Source organism: Taudactylus pleione, unplaced genomic scaffold (assembly GCF_031769625.1).
Source record: "Taudactylus pleione unplaced genomic scaffold, aTauple2 ptg000070l, whole genome shotgun sequence".
NCBI lineage: Eukaryota > Metazoa > Chordata > Amphibia > Anura > Myobatrachidae > Taudactylus > Taudactylus pleione.
The window spans coordinates 17,972,996-17,990,157 of NW_028284472.1; the positions used below are offsets into that span (position 1 = coordinate 17,972,996).

At 43.0% G+C, this 17,162-nt stretch overlaps 1 protein-coding gene and 1 pseudogene across 2 annotated transcripts in view; one reads left to right on the plus strand and one right to left on the minus strand.

The window, feature by feature from the left end:
- EVA1A (eva-1 homolog A, regulator of programmed cell death) overlaps positions 1-17,162 on the minus strand; it is a 477,272-nt gene that overhangs the window by 347,853 nt on the left and 112,257 nt on the right. The window lies entirely within an intron of this gene.
- LOC148534192 (serine/threonine-protein kinase SBK1-like) lies at positions 5,508-8,188 on the plus strand (annotated as a pseudogene).

The following is a 17,162-nucleotide window of genomic DNA, read 5'->3' on the forward strand; positions in this document are numbered from 1 at the left end:
AACAAATTGCTGCTTTATATCTAGTGGCTACATTCCCGATATCTTGCTGCTGAACCCAATTTGCAGTCCATTACATTTGGGCCCATGTCCTACACACAAACCCGCAAGCCAGCCACCTCACCACGCTGCACTTCATATTTACACTAAACACATTAATGGCGTTGCCTGGGCAATCACTTATTTCTGTCAATGCTTGAAAACTTGTCTTGATTTATGTGCTCTAAACACAGCAGTTAATTTGATTTAATGTTAGAATTAAAAGTAACAAAATTTATAACAAGCTTTTGGACATTTTTGTAAGCTGGTGTCCAGCTGACAACTCTGTATGACCACCCCGTGTATCACACCTGCTCAAGGCTACAGGTGCCCACTTGCTGTCATTTTGCATACAGGTATTGAATAACTGGGTGACATTGCAGGATGTGTGTATTACAAATACAGTCTATCCCTTAATAATGATTTTCTGAAATTAAGAGGATAATTTTTCCCGGGATGATGGAGAGATAACTGCTGTCAGGCTGTGTGTGTGGTGTGGTGAGCGTTTGCTGACGGGCCGCATTGGAGCCACAAGTGATCCAGGTATATGTGACCAAATAGACCAATAATTCTATAACTCAACTTGTGTGTAGTAACCTTAACTTCCAGGTATTGTAGTATCTTATCTGAGCATGGCACAGACACAGCAGGACAAATAATTACATCTAAATAATGAGGGGATAATTTTGCGATGTATAGCCCATAGGCTAGAGCAGCACAACGCCATCTTTACATGGCATTAGCTGCGGGGGCCAAGCTCCGGAATTAATCTGAGAGCATGGCGTCCCCTATAGAAACTTATGGTAGCTGCAGCTGCTGTTTGAAACAGAGAGACATAATACATCTGGGTGATACTAAATATTTGTGGATATCCCCCAAAAACGTTTATTTTCTGGTTATATCACACAAATATTTAATGATAAATGGGCCCCTAAGAGCCAGATATATCATGAAGAAGAAATTCCTATTGCCAATAGTTTTATGCTGGTGAATTGGGCAGCGCAGGTCTCCGGGAATATCTCTCTCTCCTGCTCCCCCTCCCTCCCACCAGGCGTCCCCCCAGCATTTATATATGCCCTAATTCCAATGTTTTATCAGCTGTCTGACATATCTGTGTACTGTAACATTATCACTGTGTGGCAATAAAACATGGTACGTAGGCCTGATGCAGAGATGGATGCTAATGCAATCGCAGCTGCCATTTTGTATGCAACACAGCTGCGAAATCACGCTAATGGTTGCAAATCTTACCCAAGCATAGGGATGCCCACTGCTGCCTTCTCATATGCGTAAACATCGCTAACATCGACACACATCCAATGGCCATCTTGCCCTTGCTGCAGGTCTGACCATTATTAGGAGAAAAGTGTTATATTATTATTTTATTAATGTATGCCAGTGTGTAAAATCATGGGTGGTTTAAGTGATGAGGGGGCACACATGTAGCCTGCGGGCGGGTCCCCTCTTTCCTGGCAGCACAGTATACTCAGGCTTTTTGCCTGCGCACAGGTCTCCAGGAACATGGCGCCCATGCTGTTTCCAGAGACTTGTCTACTGCGTATGCGCCAGGCTTGCCTACCCTCCCGATTCGGCCGGGAGCCTCCCGATTTTCGGGTGCCACTCCCGGCCCCCCGGAAAGGCAGGCAAGCCTACCGGAAGCCTGCGATCCTCCTGACGTCCCACCAGAAAAAACTAGAAACCCCCGCAGTGGGGGAGACGGTGACGCGATTCGTGCTGAATTGAGTCATCGTGGCCCCGCCCGCTGCTTCACAATGCTGAAAATAACGGCATTGTGAAGAGCGGGTGGAGCTATGGTGATGCGTTCATGCAGCCCCGCCCCCAGCTTCACCCCCCGCTGTTAGCCGACAATCAGCTCCCTCCCGGAAGGCTGAAGCTGATTGTCGGCAAGTATGGTATGCGCAGAACACAAGGAAAATGGCCGCCGCACCATTTTCCCAGTGATTTATGTCAGCGGCGCCTATGCTGGACTCCAGAGAGATAAGTATAAGGGTGCAGAGTGTGCCATGTGAGACCCCCTGGAACCAGGAACTTGTATGCTCTGCACCCATTATAGTTACACCAATGTGTATGTTCTAACAAAATAGTCATCTTAATTAATGACAGAGCCTGAGCAGAGTGGTAATACAGCATGGGTCAGCCCTGCCCCTCAAATGTGATGCATACATGCCTACCCTCCCGGTTTTCATGGGAAGCTCCCGATTTTTTGGGTAACTCCCTCCACCCCTGGAAGGGTAGGCACTTCTCCCGTATTCTGCCCACTTCCTAGTGAAGTGGGCAGAATGGGAAAAATTTTCACGCCGATCGTGGGTCCCCGTGTAGGGGGCAGGGCTTAATGATGCAATTCTCAGTGAATTGTGTCATTTAGCCCAGCCCCTATTTAAATTTAAGCCAATCACGTCAATTTGCCGTTAACGCAAACTGTCAGGCCCCGCCCCCGTCACAGCCCACCTGCTTCTCCTACCAAGGCCTCTCCCAGGGAAGAGAAGCCAAAGGTAGGCAACTATGATGTGATGTCATGATGTAAGGAAGAGGGGGCCACCACTGGGACCAGGAAGCCCCCAGCACAGCCTAAGGATGTGCAGGGCATCTCTCCACCAGATCCGCCAGGTGTAGCTCCAGGCACCATGCAAGCCAAATACAGGTGCCATGGGGCAGCAATGGTGCCATCCCCTTGGCCTTGCACCCTCAGTTGTGGCACTGCTCAACCATAGTTACGGCCCTGACAGAGAGTAAATGGCCTAATAATTAATTGTTAACTTTTTGCCATAAATCAATACATCTGCTGGTTTTGCTATTTCTGTAAAATATCTGTGTGATGTAACTTTCTGTGGTACCCCCAAGTTTGAGTCAAAATGGGGTACCCCACTTTTTTTTTTCAAAAGGGTCTTACCCCTACAACTAGGGGTATAATGTCTAAAGCAGCCCATAGACTTGTATTGCAGGGCTGCTGAACTTTCAGTGACTACTCATCTCCCTGAGGCTGCTGAGCTGCAGCCCAGGGAGCAGATTGTACAGCTTGGCCAGGAACTCAGGAAAATGGCCCCCCATTGATTGGCCCCTTGAGTTGTAGACAAAGGACCCAAGCGGCAGGGTTATTTTAGGGGCCCCTGACCAATAGGGCTGTAACCTGGGAATAAAAACTGGGAGCACAAGCCCGGACAGGGGGCTCCACTGAGTAACGGAGTGAGCTGCCGGGCTGAGGAGAGACCAGGCTGGGTTGATGAATGCGGACAGCGCTGCTATCACAGCCAAGGAAATTGGATTGCAGGGACTGAGCGGGTGATGCTGGACGTGCCACTAACAAGGAGAGTGCCAACAGATGGTATTAATGTCTGCCGGACCCCTCACACATCAGTGCCACTTTCCTGCTACTCAGCTGAATTCTGCTGTCTGGATCCATTGCCGTGGAGACCGCTGTCGCAGAGGAGACTGCCTGCCATGGGTAGAGCCCTGCTGAGGACCCCAGGGGTGGATGGCTGCCCTAAAGATTGCCTGACTAAGGGTTCAGCTGCTGAGCGCTGCTGCTGGGGAGTGTCCGCTTGTAGGAGCCACTGTGGAGAGGGTTCCGCTGCCGTTGACTGGGGGAGTGCTGCTGCCGCTGAGGAGGATCGCTGCAGGGGGAGGAGAGGCTGTGACCCTCGAGGACCCCTGGAGTTGTAGAACTGCCCCCACTGTTGCCGGATCGCCAGTGAAGAGGAGCGCCTGAAGACGACGACGCCCGGAGGAACTGCGCCGGAGGGACCAGCAGAGGATGACCCCTGGAGAAGACCCCTGAGGTGGACCCCATGCCTGGAAGAGGAGTGAGTATGATGCTGCCGCAGGGGACAAGACACCATGGAGAAGCTGTGCCTGCAAAACCCCAGAAGGATCTGTGGATCTTTTGGGAGTGCTGTCCCACTGACTGCTCCCAAGCCAAGGATTCCTGCCAGGAAAAGCTCAAAGACTGTGTTTAAACTATTGCAAGTTGCCGGTGAACTACTGTTTTTCAGCATAGCCTATGTGTTTATCTATTTTTCCCAGCATAGGGCTCAAATATCAGCAAGGACTGTCTTTAATTGCTACATTCTGCTGGTGAATTGCTAGGACTAGCATAGTTTGGGCGGAATTCAATTGTTTCTAGCCCCCATCGCGCCCGATGGAGCTATTCAATTGTTGCTCCTGTCAGGTGCGATCAGCTGCCAGCGCTCCATTTCAGCTCCCAGCCCAAGAGGGGTGCGAGCTAAAATCGTCGAAAAGTGACCTGTTTGGGTGCCAAACAGCACTTTTCGCGATTGCGCCCAGCACTTTGGTCGGGGTTAGCCAATTTACGCGGCTAAACCCTACCACTTTGGGTGTTCGAAAAGCTGGAACAATTGAATAGCGGCCTGCGATCTCCCGTCCCTTTAGACGGGAGATCCGGGCCGCGAAAACAATTGAATTCCGCCCTTTGTGTTTTCCCAGGATTCCTCACTTCTTCAAAAAGATTTGTAACAACTCTGTTTCCTGTAGTAGACCTTTACTTGCCAGCTGGGGTCACGGGTAGAGGACAGGGAGGTTGTACGTAATTACATTGATATTGAAAGCTGTGAGTTTGTATTCTGTCCATGGTGCATTTTATACTGCTGTTATTGACTCATAAAAATAAAACTGCGTAGTTCCTTCTGGTCTGGTCACTGTGTCTGCAGATAGGGGAAATTACTAAGGCTTGCCTCTCTGTCACGGTGTGTCCTATCTTAGCTACGGGGAGATCGGCCACCGAAGCATACCGAACACACCTGAATCTGGTGCTAGTGGTACATCATTACAGACTTTTCCAGAGCATCACATTTCTGTACATCACAGATGGATGTAGTAATATTTCTTTTGAAAACATTTTGTGATCTAGATCAACTGCATCAAAACATTCATGCAGAGGTTTCCTTGGCCATAATAAATCATTGTGTTTGTGATTTAGGGAGGGATGTACTAAGCATGAAAATGCGGCCAAAACTCAGAAAATGCTGTTTATGGAGATTTGGCGACATTTCCATATGTACCAAGCTCCAGAATGTGATACATTGCAGAGCCTGGACCCGGTGGGTAACGCCACCTATTATTCACAATCACCAGATTAAGGATTGGTAATATGTGAACAGGATTAATTGGTAACTCTGTGAGTGCCATAGTTTAGGAATATTCCTTTTCTTTGTTTTTGTTTCTTACAGTATGACTATATTCCTGGGAGCACCCCCTCATGAATTATATCTATAAACAAGATAAGATATAGGAGGATAGGGCTAGATATACACTGTGAGTTGGTTTGTGCGGATACAATTTTTTCTATGGTTGCTGAAACCCATCTCTGCCTACTGCCTAGGTAAGTTCACATAACATTCTCTAACCTTTCATCTTAAAATATTTTTAGTCTTGTATTTACAGATCTGAGTCTAACCTCTGAGTAAAGGACTCGTGCTATCATCTTCTAGATTAAGATGGAATCCACTCAGGATTTTCAGATCCAGAGGGCCGTGGAAGATGACTTTTACGTTTTGACGTATCTGGGCCAAGGAACTTATGGTGAAGTTGTGATGGCTCGTGAGAGAACAACAGGTAAAAGCCCATTGCCCTAAATTGGCAGTTCTAGAAAGATTTCACTTATAAAGTTTGTCCCATAATAGTGGCAACTGCTAGATGTATTTGTCATTAGAGTGTTACGACCTTTTTTGCTCAGTACATATCTGTTGCAAGTGTTGGTACAGATGTGACTTTTTTGGATTAGATAGTAGGGAAAATTATGAGAATGTGCCCTACAAAAACTACTGCTAGGCAGTGCTGGTCTTCCCACGTGCCTAGGGACACCACAAGCTGGGGGCAAAACAGAAGTTATTTGGACATCTCCATGATGCATCACAGAGAGTCTCTGGGACGGACGCATGTGCATCCTGGAGCCCATAAAAGACAATAAAAATTGGTGCTAGAGGGGGCACAGTCTCGACAGAATCCAAGGAGGGAGGGGGTGGCCACCTAAAATTGCACCTAAGGGTGGCCTGACACCTATATCCACTGCTGCTACTAAGAGATGGCTTCCACAAATACAGGAAGTGTGTTTATTGGGGGTGTTTATGAAAATTGTTATAGACCAGTTACATTGTTTTATGGGAGTTAGATGTCATTTACAAAAGATTTGACTCTGTGTCTCAATCAATTGTACTTTTTTTTTCCAAATTAGGTAAAACAGTCGCCCTAAAGCTAGTCGGAAAGGGACGATCCCCACAGACCGCTTTCTTCCATTAGCTCTGCGTGTCCATCTACCTCTCTATCTACGAAGGGATCATCTCTACTCAGCCCACCTTCATTAATTCTGCTGACCATTACGTTCTAATCCAGGAGCTGGCGCCCGCCGGATCCCTCCATTCCCTCATACAGCGCGGTGTAAGTAAAAAGCAAACAGAACATTTTATTTATATTTTAATGTGAGAATTGAGTGTTGCATAATAAATAACACCCACTATTAAACTTGTATCAGGGTAAAGGCCCCCATACATCAGAGATTGATTGCAGCAATCGTGCAATTTGCAATCGATTGTGTATAAAAATCTTTTCATCGTTTGCAGAATTGCCACAATCGATTGAAAAAGGGAAAGATTTTTATACACAATCGATTGCAAATTGCACGATTGCTGCAATCAATCTCTGATGAATGGGGGGAGGGCCTTACCTCATCCGTGTCAAAATATGAACCAAGGAATGTTCAGGAGTACATATTGTTTTACACATTTTTAAAAAAATAAAATAATATGGTCATGGTTGGGTTTTAATTGGTTTATTATATTTGTATTATGAGGATGAAGATTAAATTCAAAGTCACTATCTTTTCCTATAGTTTTCTTCCTGACATAACTTTACACCTGTCTACTACAACCTATGATGATTTAGATTTTATGGATACTGACAACCAGTGACATTCATTTGATAGGAACTCTGCAAGCCAACACCCCATAAAGCAGTAAAAGGCTATTTCAGACCATATTAATGATTCATAATATTTAGCAACTAAATGTTTTATAAAAAAAGTCCATAAAATGTGTTTTCCCTGCCATATATATATCTCTAAAATTACATTTACTCTATTTTAAGGTTGGTATTCCAGAAGAGATGGTGAAACGTTGTGCGGTACAGCTGACCAGAGCTCTAGAATACATGCACAGCAAAGCACTGGTGCATAGGGACCTGAAACCAGATAATGTGCTACTAATGGACAAAGAATGCCACCACATTAAGCTGAGTGACTTTGGATTAACTGAGCTGATAGGTACCCTCGTTCTATCCATGTCACCTATTATATTTTACATGTCACCGGAACTCTGACTTGAAACAAGGTGAGTTCCTAATCTTGGTTGCTATTGTTGATGTCTGGGCCCTCGGTGTGCTTCTTTTTGTGACATTCACTGGAAACTGTCCATGAAAAAGGGCTGTGGCTGAAGATCCAGTATTCCAGGAGTTCATCTACTGGCAAAGTGCCGTACAGCATAATTCCACCTCCAACATGTTGGCAGAAATTCAGTAGGAAGGCTCGGGACTTGTTCCACGTTCTGCTCTCCAAAGATCCCACCATTCGGAATCCAGTCAGTGTTGTCCACAATCATCTTGACTTTCAGTGGGCAGTTGAGGAAATTCCCCAGGAAACCACAGAGGTTGTAGTTGAAGAAGATGACCTTGAAATGAGAGACTATGAGGGCCATATCATCATAATACAGGTTAGAAGAGGAATATATTATCGTGTAAAACCTTAGTGATCAGGAATATATCATTGTTAGCTACACCTCAGAGGAAACATTTTCTAGTTCCAGCACCTCTAGCTTGATGCTCTGGATGGACAACAGCAGCCTTCACCTGGGCTCAGAGGTAGAGATTGTTTGACCGTATCAATTTAAGAGATGGTGGTAGATGGACTTCCACTAGGGGAAAAAACTATTTAAAAGCCAATGCATGCTATTACTAGACCAATATTATCTGCTGTCAACTGGAATTATGGATGTGACTATTTACCCTACAATTTGCCACGCCAATGATTTTGCAGATTGTTTCACAGTCACCAAATCAAGGATGCCAGCAGCTGGGACTAAGGAAACACTTGGGATGGCTCAAGACCATTGCTGATGACCCAGACTAGAGCCAGCCCTCAGTGACTGGAGAGAGCAAGAAGTAGGATTCTTCTGCCAAAGAGGCACCAAAGTGATGGCGAGCCTGGAACAGAACAACCAAATGAGTGAGATTTTTCCATCCTGTTCTGTGTCTTGTAAAACTATAGTGAGTGGATGGTGGAAATGATTATACCATTGTGGCTGATATATATGGTAACTGATTATCACACAGCTTGGTTTATGATCCTATCAACTTATTTACAAAAAAAAAAAAGAAAATTATAAGTCCTCCACTGTTAACTATTTCAAAACTGCCTCTGTCTCTTTCACTCCAGACCATATTTTGCCATTTTCCTCCCTGTGTGACCTCAAACTTTAGACAATCTCTCTCTCTCTGAGTCTTTGAAAGTCTATTCACTTTAACAAGTGGCATCCTCTCTCTCAATAACATCTGATTCAGGTTCTCCATAGGTCTCTGTGACTTCTTTATCTAAACCGTGTCTATGTGACATCTGACTATAGATAGTCTCCCTCTCTCGGTGTGATCTCTCCAGCAAGGCTCTCTCTCCCTGGCTGTAACTCCTAACCCAAGACTGTCTTCTCTTCCTCCCTGTAGGTCTCGTGGCCAGCATCAGCAGCGAGCACAGTCCGAAGTATCCAGCCCGGGATATGTGGATGAGAACCGTCACTTCATATAGATAAATATAAAAATTGTTTTATTTCTAATAAATATATTTATCACTTTTCTAAAAATTGTCATTTGTATTTTTATGTAGCATTATAGTGAGGTGAACAAATATTTGTGTATACACACATATGGGGGGGGTGTCTCAGCATGTCCTATAATTCATGCATAATACTGGTGTATACTGTACATACATACTATATATGTACGTACGTACGTACGTACGTACGTGTGAAGGTATGTGTTTGTGTGTATATACATACATACACACACACACCTATATATATATCCAAACATACACACACACAAAAAGCACTGATCCATTGCACTCTCCATTCCTAGATTTGGGGTGCAACATGGTATGTGACCAAATTGTTTAAATAGAAATCACAGGGGCTCTGCACTCACCATAATAACTAACAATGATAATAATAAACATAATAAACAGTGGGGGGAGCAAGCATTCGATCAAAATTTGCTCCTATACGTTAACAGATTTTCATACCAACCAGCCAAATAGATGGCTGGTTGGAAAGAGCATCTGTACAGTAGGTGAGTGGCCAGCATAAGTGTTTGCTAAATAAAACTCAGACTGTGAATCACAATCAATAAATCCCCAGGACAGCTTTGCAATATCTTACGTTATTTCTTATAACATTACAATAGGTTGAAGACATAACTAAGAGCTAGTAGCAAAATGGTCTTAAATTACTCAAGAAATAAAAACCCAACAAAATAAAAGTATGATTTATTAGTTCTTATTTTGATTCAAGCATGTAAGCTTACAGCCTAATGTCAGAGGAAGGAGTGTATCTAGGTATTTGAAGGCCCCATATTAAAAGTTTGTAAGGGCCCCTATGTACCACCCAATGGTGAAAAAGTATATAACACATAACTTTGACAAGGAAGATGGCCCCCCCTCTTAGCTCTGGGCCCCATAGCACAATTTCCCCAAAAACAGGCACTCTCCAATACCTTACTACTTCTTGCCTTCCCCGGGAGAATGGTTTCCCAAACAAAATTGCAGTGAACAGGCGACACTCGCAGGACTTGCAAAACACCAAAGAAAGATTAACCTTCAGGTCATTTTATAAGAATATAAAAGAAATAGAGAATGATTAAAAAGAAAAACAATCCCTGTATACACACATGTAACATTATTCCCTATATTATGAACTGTGCAGATTAAGGGGTTTATTATTGCTTGAGTCGTGCCACTATTATTAATGGTTGGGGGGGGCGGCTCTGGTGTCATTAGGCCCTGCCCTCGTCGTGGCAAAATGCCAAAAGTGGTAATAGAGTGAAATAGTGTTTGCAAATTATCTATTACAAAAGATTAAAAAAAAAAAAAAAAAAACAGGCAATAGGATGGGTTCTCTATTACCAGCCCTATCACCATTTCTAATAAATAGATCTGAGCTGGCAGAGGATCACTTCTGTACTAATTTACAGACAGTATTTAGCTTACACATATTTTACCCAATATATATTGAAATATTTTGTCCAAAAACATAAAGTGTATACAGTAACTGCAAGTTCTGCCTGTCCATTCATTAGTTTAGCTATAAAGGACCACAATAAAAAACAGCATTTAATGACTCGTGCACTTACCCTGACAATCTGTCTGTTATATGTGTAACATACTTTCCTACTTTTGAAAAAGCATCTCAGGGACATTGTGACTGCAGCACATAAACTACACACTGAGGGCCCCATGTAACAGCGAAGCTTAATACCAGCGACATTATTTGTTTAGTATCGCAGTGACACAAATGAATATACCACTAGTATTCATCAATACCTACCCCTCCAGTGAGGTCCTCCTAACGCTGCCAGTGACTGGCATCTGTGTAATGAGCACCCGCGACGGTCAGTCTGCGCATATTTATGGCACTTTAACCTGGCGGGGACCTGGCAGTGCCTGGGAAGGCTTCACTGAAGCCGGAAAAGCAGCGCTGGGTCCTCATTGCCAGCAATGGGGACTGTAAAGACGGAGAGAGCGATGCTGTGGTTAAAGAAAGGATGACATAACCCCTTTAGGGAGTGCTAATGCAGTTATGTATCATTGATAAATAGGGCCTAGTGCTAGAAATTGGTTCTTGCGATGTGGCACACAACCTCTGTAATACGGCACACATCCTCTGTAATATGGCACACATCCCTGTAATACAGCACACATCCTCTGTAATACAGCACACATCCTCTGTAATACAGCACACATCCTCTGTAATACAGCACACATCTCTGTAATACAGCACACAACCTCTGTAATACAGCACACAACCTCTGTAATACAGCACACATCCTCTGTAATACAGCACACATCCTCTGTAATACAGCGCACATCCCTCTGTAATACAGCGCACATCCCTCTGTAATACGGCACACATCCCTGTAATACAGCACACATCCTCTGTAATACAGCACACATCCCTGTAATACAGCACACATCCTCTGTAATACAGCACACATCCTCTGTAATACAGCACACATCCTCTGTAATACAGCACACATCTCTGTAATACAGCACACAACCTCTGTAATACAGCACACAACCTCTGTAATACAGCACACATCCTCTGTAATACAGCACACATCCTCTGTAATACAGCGCACATCCCTCTGTAATACAGCGCACATCCCTCTGTAATACAGCGCACATCCCTCTGTAATACAGCGCACATCCCTCTGTAATACAGCACACATCCCTCTGTAATACAGCACACATCCCTCTGTAATACAGCACACATCCCTCTGTAATACAGCACACATCCCTCTGTAATACAGCACACATCCCTCTGTAATACAGCACACATCCCTCTGTAATACAGCACACTTCCTCTGTAATACAGCACACAACCTCTGTAATACAGCACACAACCTCTGTAATACAGCACACATCTCTGTAATACAGCACACATCCTCTGTAATACAGCACACAACCTCTGTAATACAGCACACAACCCTCTGTAATACAGCACACATCCCTCTGTAATACAGCACACATCCCTCTGTAATACAGCACACATCCTCTGTAATACAGCATACATCCTCTGTAATACAGCACACATCCTCTGTAATACAGCACACAACCTCTGTAATACAGCACACAACCCTCTGTAATACAGCACACATCCCTCTGTAATACAGCACACATCCCTCTGTAATACAGCACACATCCTCTGTAATACAGCATACATCCTCTGTAATACAGCACACAACCTCTGTAATACAGCACACATCCTCTGTAAGCCATCACACTTCATTCAGCAGACAATCATGCAGACTATAGAGTGCTGGAGAACGGCGGCCATTTTTCTTGATCACCTATCTTCCTTAAGGTGGCTACATACGGTACGATATTTCAAACAATATTGCCATTTCTGATCTATTGGAATGACAATTTGTTTATAATCTGCCATCTATATAGGCATGATAAACGCTGTGCGCTGCTGCTGGTCGTTGCATGGGGTCTGTGATCTTTGGAACATGCAGAAAGATCACAACCTGTCTTTCACGATTTGCCACATGTCGTTCCGTGTGCATGCACGATGAGCGATTTCATGGACGATGAGCGATTTGTCGTCACTATTCCTGGCCACTCCCCTCCACTATTTTGTGCCAGCCGACCGAGAGACACAAGATGCATCGTGAGGTTGCTTGCTGCTAAACTATATATTGTTAACGATTTGCAGTCGTTAACGACCCATCTATATCGTTTGAACAATCGTTCCATATGTATGCACAATGTCGATTGTACAGGAAGGAGTGTTCAGGAGTTCAAGAGAATCGATAACGAGATTGTATCTTTGCCTACATCGTTCTGTATTTATTTATTACCAGTTATTTATATAGCGCACACATATTCCGCATCGCTTTACAGAGAATATCTTACAATTCACATCAGTCCCTGCCCCAGTGGAGCTTACAATCTATATGTAGGGGCCTATAGTCTTCTCCCCAATGTTACCTCCAAGGTGCTGTGCCTAATCTCAGGGTGATTGCTAGACTTTTCAGGGAGTCAGGGAGATTATCACTATAAAATAGAGTTGGCAAATACGACATGCAGCATTATTAATAGCCTCAACTCTATAATGTGTCTCTGAAAATGAAGAAAAAAAGAGTTGTGGTATAAATGATTGGTATAGCAATGACTAACCAACCTGGTTTTGCCTTAGAACAAATTGCTGCTTTATATCTACTGGCTACATTCCCGATATCTTGCTGCTGAACACAATTTTCAGTCCATTACATTTGGGCCCATGTCCTACACACACCCGCGAGCCAGCCACCTCACCACGCGCACTTCATATTTGCACTTAATACATTAATAGCGTTGCCTGGACAATGACTAATTTCTGCCAAGGCTTGAAAACTTCTTGATTTATGTGCTCTAAACACAGCAGTTACATTTAATTCTAACATTAAATCAAACAAAATGTATAACAAGCTGTTGGATATTTTTGTAAACTGGTTTCCAGCTGATAACTCCGAATAACCACCCCGTGTATCATACCTGCTCAAGGCTACAGGTGCCCACTTGCTGTCATTTTGCATACAGGTATTGAATAACTGGGTGACATTGCAGTGTGTGTGTATTACAAATACAGTCTATCCCCCAATAATCACTTTCTGAAATGAATAGGATAATTTTTCCCGGGATGATGGAAAGATAACTGCTGTCAGGCTGTGTGTGTGGTGTGGTGAGCGTTTGCTGACGGGCCGCATTGGAGCCACAAGGGATCCAGGTATATGTGACCAAACAATTCTATCACTCAACTTGTGTGTAGCCACCTTAACTTTCAGGTATTGTAGTATCTTATCTGAGCATGACAGACACAGCAGGGGTCTATTGCAGGACAAATTAGGACTAATTAAAATGTAAAATTAATAAGGGGATACACCCAGGGCTAGGTAAAATGTCCCTTATGGTGCATACACACGGTCAGATTTTTCCTTCAGATATGAACGATAACGATTTAAAAATCGTTCAGTCGTTCATATCTGAAGGAAAATCTGACATATCTGACATGCCTGAACGATGGACGATTTACAATGTGCGTTCCCGTTTGTCAGATAACGATATCTGACATCTGATGTGTTTGCAGTCAGACTTGGACGATTCCATTCCATTGTAATGCAGTCAAAAATCGTTCAAAACTTTGGTAAAATCGTTCAAATCGTTCATCTGACAAATCTGACCGTGTGTATGCTCCATAATACAAATGACTGAACTGATTAGAACAGAGAATGTTGCTATCCTGGGAGTATAATGCTATTTGATGGTTAGACATCAGATAACACTCTTAGAGAAAGTGACTGCTTCTCTATTAATGGGTCAGACATGTTGAATTAGATTTAATGTAATTCAACACTGATTTCCACTATCTCTCAGGGGCCCATTTATAACTGATCGCATAATGTGATCAGACAAAGCCGTAACTAGACTTTTTGGTACCCTGTGCCAGAAAGAGCATTAGTGCCCCCCCCTCCCCATATTTTTCAAATAGAGATTGCACCCAAAAAAGGGCCATGGCCTCATGGGGAAAGGCCAGGGAAGAGATAGCGGAGGCCAGGAGATGATGGGGATAAAAAGAGGAAGCTATAAGTGACAATGATAATAAACAGGTAAATTGACAGGCCCAAACAGCGCCCCCCAGCCCTGCGGTGCTCTGTGCCCTGGCACAGGTCGCACTACCCTAGTTGTGGCCCTGCGATCAGGGCTCAATATTAGCGCCCATGATCATATTGCAGAATGTATGAAAACCACATGCAGGGAGAGGGGCCCATCCGTGCGTTGTGCTGGGGGTGAAGTGACCGCATCAGCGCTCTCTTCGTCCCTGTGCCGGGACTCCTGCATATGTGTGTGGTCTGCAGACCATGCATGTGCTGCGGTCATTGGCGGGGAAGGCTCCTCCGGAACCCTCTCCCGGCTAGTTTTGCAAAGTATAGCCCATAGGCTAGAGCAGCACAACGCCATCTTTACATGGCATTAGCTGCGGGGGCCAAGCTCCGGAATTAATCTGACAGCATGGCATCCCCCCTATAGATACCTATGGGAGCTGCAGCTGCTGTCGGGAATAGAGAGACATAATACATCTGGGTGATACTAAATATTTGTGGATATCCTCCAAAAAATTTTATTTTCGGAAATATAACGCAAATATTTAATGATAAATGGGACCCTAAGAGTCAGATATATCATGAAGAAATCCCTATTGCCAACAGAGCTTTATGCTGGTGAATTGGGCAGCGCAGGTCTCCGGGAATCTCTCTCTCTCTCCTGCTCCCCCTCCCTCCCACCAGGCGTCCCCCCACCATTTATATATGCCCTAATTCCATGTTTTAACAGATGTCTGACATATCTGTGTACTGTAACATTATCACTTTGTGGCAATAAAACATGGTACATAGTCCTGATTCAGAGATGGACGCTAATGCGATCGTAGCTGCCATTTTGTATGCAACGCAGCTGCGAAAACATGCTGCCTTCTCATATGCGTATGATGTCGCTTACCTGCATAAACATTGGTAACATCGACGCACATCGAGTGGCCATCTTGCCCTTGCAGCAGGTCTGACCAGCCGCAGACTCGGCACCTCTCCTGACACGCGGAGGGCTCTCATGCTGTATAGGAGATCGTAAGGACTAATGTATACATGTCCATGTAACTGCGTTTTAGCGGTCAGACGCCTGTCTTTTTATGACAACCCCCCGTTACCTCCCCCAAACTCTGACACTCACTTTACGATGGATTTCTCTGTGCGTCCGTAATCACAATGCTATCGCTGCGCAGTGCGGCTTATTCGCTTGTGCAATGGCAAACAATTGCTCAATCTGCGTCCATAATCGCCATTGTGTCCAGCTCTGAATCCGGCCCCTAGTTTTAAAGGAGGTAATTTTTTTTCTCAAATTTTAAGCAAAATTGGTTTGTATTGTGTATTATAAAAAAACACCATTTAAACTTAAACACTGCACATGGAATTCACAGTTAATATAATTACATTATATTATTATAACATTATAATTGTGAACCAGCCATTCTCTAACTATAATAATATTGTCTTGGCTTTGTGTGTCTTTGGGGTTTTTAACTGTGGATACAATAGATTTATTTTTTTTGTTTACCCCCAACATATTCTAAAAAGGCTCCCTGTCATTCATGAGTAGCCTATCTCCATGTCTATCCATTTCTTATATTGTCATATTTTGTTTATAGATGATTAGGTGTTTGCTTCATTAATATGCACAGCTTTAAGCACAAGAGACGCCGCCTTTAACTTGTCCTTGAGACTTTGCTTTTAACTCTTGTATTAAAGACCCTTGTTCTGTGTTTACAAAATCTACTATATCCTTGGGGTGAAACAACTTCTGAGTATGTGAACAGCAGGTACATAGGATCCCAGGCTAACAAAGGAGAAACTAAAGCATTTTATTTTTGTCTTGCTTTTTTGTTTCTTTACTTCAAATTTAAGTTTTCCAATTCTCAAAAACAAAAACAAAAAGAGAAACAAAAATAACCTTAATCAAATCAAACAAACATTCAGTTCAGTATATATTTAAAAAGTAAAGTTAATCTTGAATCTCTAGGCATTACTTCCCAATAAAATACTTTATAAATTAATGAATAAATCAATACATGAGTTTTGGGAGTTTATGTGAAGAAACATCATACTTCAAAAACCCTTCAAGACACCTATCTATTGTTTGTAATAGAAAACAATAGATAGGTGTTAAAAACTTCTAAATCATTAAAGAAAAAGAAAAAATTATGGAAAATACGTGTGTCTGGAGGCCTTAAAACTAATGTAGTCTTCCCACATAAGTTAATCAATCATACAGTTTCAGGAATTGAACATTATTTTAGTTATTACACACACACAAAATAATATTTTCCTCATTGTCCATTGGAAAAAGGAGAAAGCTACATTTAAAAATAAATAAAGATTGTATAATTTTTAAGAGTAAAAAAGATGAAAACATAAAAGCAAGAATTTTAGAGAAAAAAAATCACCAACAATTAGTTTAGGAAAGAGTTCAGTCACTCAACAAAAAAGTAAAAAATGTGCTTATGATTGACGCGACATTCTTCAAATATTGTCCTTATACAGTTGGCTCACTGTATTATGTTGGTGTTTTACATATAAAAAAAAAATAATAGAAGTTGAAGAGTTAATGCAATTGATTGAATCAAATACAGACAAGTCATAATGACACCTTTGATTTAAGATGGTCCAATGTACACAAATTTTGTTTAATGCACAAAAATACTTGAAAAATATTGTATAAAATAATCTTCAGACTGTGTGTTAAGGTG